Source organism: Pteropus vampyrus, unplaced genomic scaffold, assembly GCF_000151845.1.
Source record: "Pteropus vampyrus isolate Shadow unplaced genomic scaffold, Pvam_2.0 Scaffold71, whole genome shotgun sequence".
NCBI lineage: Eukaryota > Metazoa > Chordata > Mammalia > Chiroptera > Pteropodidae > Pteropus > Pteropus vampyrus.
Window position 1 is genome coordinate 4,417,099 of NW_011888852.1, and position 5,838 is coordinate 4,422,936.

General features: G+C 35.0%; 1 protein-coding gene across 3 annotated transcripts in view; it reads right to left on the reverse strand.

Annotated features, from left to right (window-relative positions):
- Positions 1-4,524, reverse strand: part of LOC105293312 (spermatogenesis- and oogenesis-specific basic helix-loop-helix-containing protein 2-like) — a 106,741-nt gene extending 102,217 nt beyond the window's left edge. For all 3 annotated transcript variants that reach the window (XM_023531593.1, XM_023531590.1, XM_023531591.1), the window contains exon 1: positions 4,215-4,524. The gene's annotated coding sequence lies outside the window, so the exon portion shown is untranslated. The remainder of the gene's footprint in view (positions 1-4,214) is intronic.
- Between the last annotated feature and the right edge of the window lie 1,314 nt (positions 4,525-5,838).

Consider the following 5,838-nt stretch of genomic DNA (forward strand, 5'->3'; position numbering starts at 1 on the left):
ACATTTCATGATGTAAAATTCCACTCTAATTATGTGTACACTGTAGCAGTGGTTCAGACTTCGATGCGCATACGAATTACCCAGAGAGTTAATAACACAGAGGTGGCATGCTGGTTAAAGGACGGGGCCTGGCTGTTGAAGTTCCCTGGGTAGTCCACCTACCAAAGTTTCACATAGGGGCCAGCAAACTACAGCCTGAAGGCCAAATCCAGCTGTGGCCTGGTTTCATAGATTAAGATTTGCTAGATTGCAGCCTCACCCGTTTGTTTAGGTATTATCTGTGGCTCCTTTTGCACTACGACAGCAGAGCTAATTGCAGTAGAGATCGAATGGCCTGCAAAGCCAAAAATACTTGCTATCTAGCTTTCTATAGAGAAGTTAGCCAACCCTAGAAGAACACTTTGTACCAGGAGAAATGTATATAGATGTTCATTGTGGCATTTGTCATAGTGAGATTTTGGAAAATTTCTCAATGTAGGGGATTAAATAAATAAATTAGGAGATATATGTATATATATGTATATTATATATATTAGGATACTATACAGCAGACAAAATTTACTAGATCTTTATGTATTAACATGGATAAAAAAGAATTGTATGTACGGTATGATATTTTATATGCATTTTTAGACACAATATAGGTAGAAAAGTATTTGAAAATAAATGGGAATGCCATATACCAAATCTATGATAGTACTTACCTGTAAAGAGGAAGCAAAGGAAAGGAGACAGATTGAGGAACAAAAAGGGATCTCGGACCTATCTCTAATTATTTTCATCAAAACATCTGAAGTAAAAAGCTGACAAAAATCTGAAGCTTTGCTAATACTAGAACATATTTTTTGCTATATTTCCTCTGTGAGTTTTGTTTTATTCAAAATTAAAACCAGCAATAACTTAAAATATTCAACTCTAGGTAAAAATATCTATGAGCATTAATAATCAAAAGCAATGGAATATAATATACCCCATAAAACTATATAAGAAGAAAATATAAGAAATAATTGATTTAATTATCTATGATTAGTATAGGATATGAAATTGTCCGTGAGATCAAGTTAAAATGATATATATTTTTTAGAATGCTGTCTTTTTGCGGGGTGGTGGGGGGGTGGTTAGCTAATTTATTTATTGAGTTCTTTTGAATCAACATATATGCATACAAAAAATTACTAAAAATAGTAAATCAACGATAGATATGTTTGACTTAATAACAGTTTTCTTTGTCTTTCACTTTCCAAATAACATTAAATAAATACATATTACTTTAAAATGAAATGTTTGTTTTAAATGAACTTATGTGGCATATATAGCTAATTGCATTTCCAATATCCTTTCTCTCCTTCTTCCTCCTATGCTCAGTAAAACACTACATTTCTAGTCTTTTTGCAAATACAGGCCATATGATACAATTCTAACCAGAGATGTAAAGTGAGAGAGCATGGTGCAGTGTTAGAGCTCTCTGAAAAGAAGCCGACTTGATTGGCCTTCACGTTTGCCCTTTACCCTTCACCTACTTCTTTCTTTGAATGAGAATGTAAAGTAAGCGAGAAGGTGATGCAGCCATCTTGTGAGCATGGGGACAAAAGCCACTCTTTAAAGGATAGCAGAGTGGGAAGTGAGGAGGAGCATGGATTCCCGAAGGCATCAAAGAGCCACTGCATCAACCCTGGACTGCATACCTCTGACACTTCCTGGTATAGGAGGAAAAAACCAAAATGCCTTACTTGTTTGAGCCTTTCTCTTACATGCAGCTAAAGGTAACCCTTAATTGATGTATATTGATAAAATTAAGTTTTAACAAATGATACCACTGAAAGGCACTTCAAGAATTATCTGATTTCTACTACTTTCAGAGGAGAAGAACAATCTTCGAAAGGGTTGAGGGTTTGAAGCTAGTCTGTGTCAGACCGAGGGCTAGAACTTTGCTCTTCTTCTAAAATATTAAAATCAAGTTCACTTTAGCGATCCAGTTTGAAAATAACTTATTTAACATTTTATATTTTTTTCAAATGGTAACATTGTAAAAAATTACACATCTATTGGTCAAAAACTAGTTTCACCCCCTTTGTGGTCCATAAGCAAACCTGTAATTTGAAGTTACTCAAAATCAGTATTTAAATGAACTGACATAAATTTCTTAAGTATGTGTGTATAGCTTACTCCTGAAGACTCAACAATCTACAGGGATGAAGAATCAGTACATTTGCAGCGTTTGAATTCATACTCTATGCCACAAAAATGACTCTAATTATCAAAATAATAGAAAATATGTATTTGCATTATATAAACAGTACGTCTGAATTTCACAAACATTGTTTGTATATGAAGAATCTGACTTAATATATCTATTGACCTTGGATAGCATATATTTCTTGACTGGTTTCTTGGAACCCAGTGCTTTTTACTTAGTGTGTGCTCACTTCCGTCACCAGCTCCCCGGCTAGGGCTAGGTTCCCAGTCCCTCTGTTCGAACAAACCGTCCTGGGTCCCACTGTCTAAGAAATCCCTCGTTTTCCTGAAGGGCTTCTGCCCAGACAGTTGAGAGACACATTGCCTAAGAGCATGAACTTTGACCATCTCTCCCTTCTGCTGGCCATGGAAGAGCTCCCCTCTGAGCTCTTCTAAAAGTTCTTTAGTCCTTTATTGAAGAGAAAGGACTTTACTGCTGCCAGATGGAAGCTTCTTAGAGAACCACCCTTACTCCAAAATAATACAAACTCATCAGGGTAATAAATATATTTTTTGTCAACTTGAATATGTTACAGAGTCTAAGGCAGTTGGAAAACTGCTTAAATGCTTCTTAGCTATGCTATGAAGTATTTTGCCATGTCATCCCAGCACTTGTCGCTACCCTCCACGAGGCTAGGTACCCCATTTCTTGAATTGGACTGGGCGTGGGTTATCAAAAAGCAGGTAGCCAGAATATTGTATATTCTATAGGTAGTATTTGATATTTGATATTGTATCTGTGGTATTAAAATTCTACCCACAGTTAAAAAACACTGCTTAAAATAGCTTGCAGCAATTTCTAAATACCACAAGATGGGGATATGACTCCATGGCAGAAGAAAAACACTTTAGCACTTTTCCAATAAAAAAGCCAAATAAATGTTATTTTTCTGATTTTCTAAAATATAAATAAGGGTATTTCTGGGTTGAAATAACAGAGAAATGAGCAAAAAAGTTGTTTTTTTTTTTTAATCCCGATCCATTGTTAACAAAAATACAAGAATTTTTCTATCTTTCACTAAAGGTTTGCAGTACTCATAGAGCAATCTCCATAACTGCTCTGGTCCTCAGAACCTCTCTGAATATAGCAGTCAGCTTAGTGCCTTAGCTATAGCTATTAAAAAACCTGTCGTTTCTGATAAGCAGTACAGAAGGACTGTCGGTATGGCATTGTGTAGCTAAATGGGCACAGATTTTTTTTTAGAGGAAGAGAATCTGGCTCCAATTTACAGGCTGTGATCCTAAGCAAATCATTTAATCTCTATAAGCTTAGTGTCACATGTATTAAAGGGAATAATATTGAGTTTTATCTCATGGAGTTGTCGCATGACAAATAATGTACATAAAATTAATTTGCATGTTACATAGTCTTAATTAAGGATAAATTATTATTAGCGTAATGTTAAATCCTGCCAATTTAGCTGAGTATCATATTTTCATTTTCATTTAAATTATTTTTTATTTTTTTATGATTTCCGATTTTTCTGCATATTCTTGAAATAAAAATTTAGCAAGAATTCTGAGGAAAAGGCTATTTCTAAGCATGCTCTGGACCCAGCATAACTCATGCATTGGGCCTTTTAAAGGACAAACATTTGAATGAATGAAAAACAAATGGATGTGCTTTGTAAAATTATAAAATATATCAATTTAAGTAATTTATCAAGGATTATACTGAACTCTCAAAGGCGGAAAATGTCACTAGGGCAACCAAAATAAAAAGTAGGAGGGCCAGCCCAATGAGGTTTCACATTTAAGGTAATTTTATGGCTTCTCTGTTATTGATTTTATACATTGTGTGTGTGTGTGTGTGTGTGTGTGTGCGTGTGTGTGTGTGCATCAATGTGAATGTGTGTGTATACGTGTACATGTATCTATGTATATTTCAAAGGAACTAGAATAGAAATCTCTTAAGGTAAGTATAAGATATGTATTTCTGTGTTAAACAGACTCTTTTAGGTTACTAGGAATAGACTCACTCAGGTTTCCAGCCAGCCCGACCGTTCATGTTCTTTTTCTCTCATTTTGTCTGTTCTTGCAACAGAGTCCCTGCCCAGCTTTACCATGCAGAGGTTAAGCCGAAGGCCTGTTTACAGGATTCCTCACATTCCAGGGACAGCTCCGCTGAACAAAATATTTAATTTGGACTTTGCTACATTCTTCAATTTTGTTTGGAAACTGTCTGGGGGAAAAATGTACATAATTTCCTTCAATTATTCTTTTTGTTTAACCATCTTTTACTCAGTTATCTACAATAAAGCAAATATGAACATTGATATTTTATCAGTTTTAACTCAACTTATAAAACGTGTGTGTATGTGTGTGTATATATGTATATATGTATATATACATAGATAGATAGATAGATAGATAGATAGATAGATATAGATATAGATATAGATATAGATATAGATATAGATATAGATATAGATATAGATATAGATATAGATATAGATATAGATATAGATATAGATATAGGTAGTTGCTTCTGTACCTGAAGGATCTCCAGAAATATTTTTCTATTTTCTCTTTGAGAGAAACAATTTGTTTTTCTTGTTGATCATTCAGTTCATGTTGTGTCTGATGACAAGGTTTCCATTTACTACCTGAGTAAAAACAGGGGAAAATCAAGATAACCTCACAACTTCTCATTTATTCATTAAAACAGCATTAATCAACTCAGTCTGACTCTTACTGTACTTGACTTTATCAGCCATACAGAAGAACCAGGGAGAACTAATTTTTAACATGCATTTCTCTGTTAGCTAGGTTTCTTTGCAGACACTAGATTCACAGTCAGATTACCTACCACCCAGCCAGGCCTCGCTAAGACTATTGCGATGCCTGGTCTTCTCACTCCCTACCATCCTTATGCCTTTAGTTCATGTGTTCTACTAGAGGAAACATCTTGAACATGCTTATGTCCTTGGAATCTGAAATATCCATATGTAAGAGCCTAAAACAGTACTAGCCTCCCTTTCAGTGTCATGTTCATTTTTTTTCTTTGCAAAAGAATTCTGAAGTCTAATAACTACCACTTACGTGTTTGCTATGTGTAAAGCACACAATGCTTTACAAATATTAACTAGTTTAATCCTCATTTTAAAAACTTAGTTACCTTTTTTACAGATGAGGAAACCAAGGCTCAGAGATGTCACATAACATTCTTAAGATGGCAAAGCTAATAAATGGAGGAACTGGGATTTCATCTGTTTTATCTGACTTGAAAGCATATCTGCTTACCTGCTATGCTAAAGTAGCATTGTATACCTTTAGCTACATATTCAGGCATCTTCTCTTATCCTTAAGCAGGTTTCTTTCACTAAACCCCTTTGGCTTTTAAGGCCCAAATATTTGCCTTATTGTTCTAGGAGAGAAGGAGAACTCAGCCTAGAAGTAAAACATCTTTGGTCAACTTCAAGGCCCAAAGGTAATTTTTTGGAGCCTTGAAAGTCATGCTTTGTAGAGAGAAAAAAATGGGGTTTGTTTCTAAACTTTGAGTGTTCTTTACATATAATAGGCAACTTCTGCCACATAACAACTGATGGAAGAGTCTAAGCAGAGAGTGTTAGCACACACCACTGCCAACCTCCTCAACCCTGC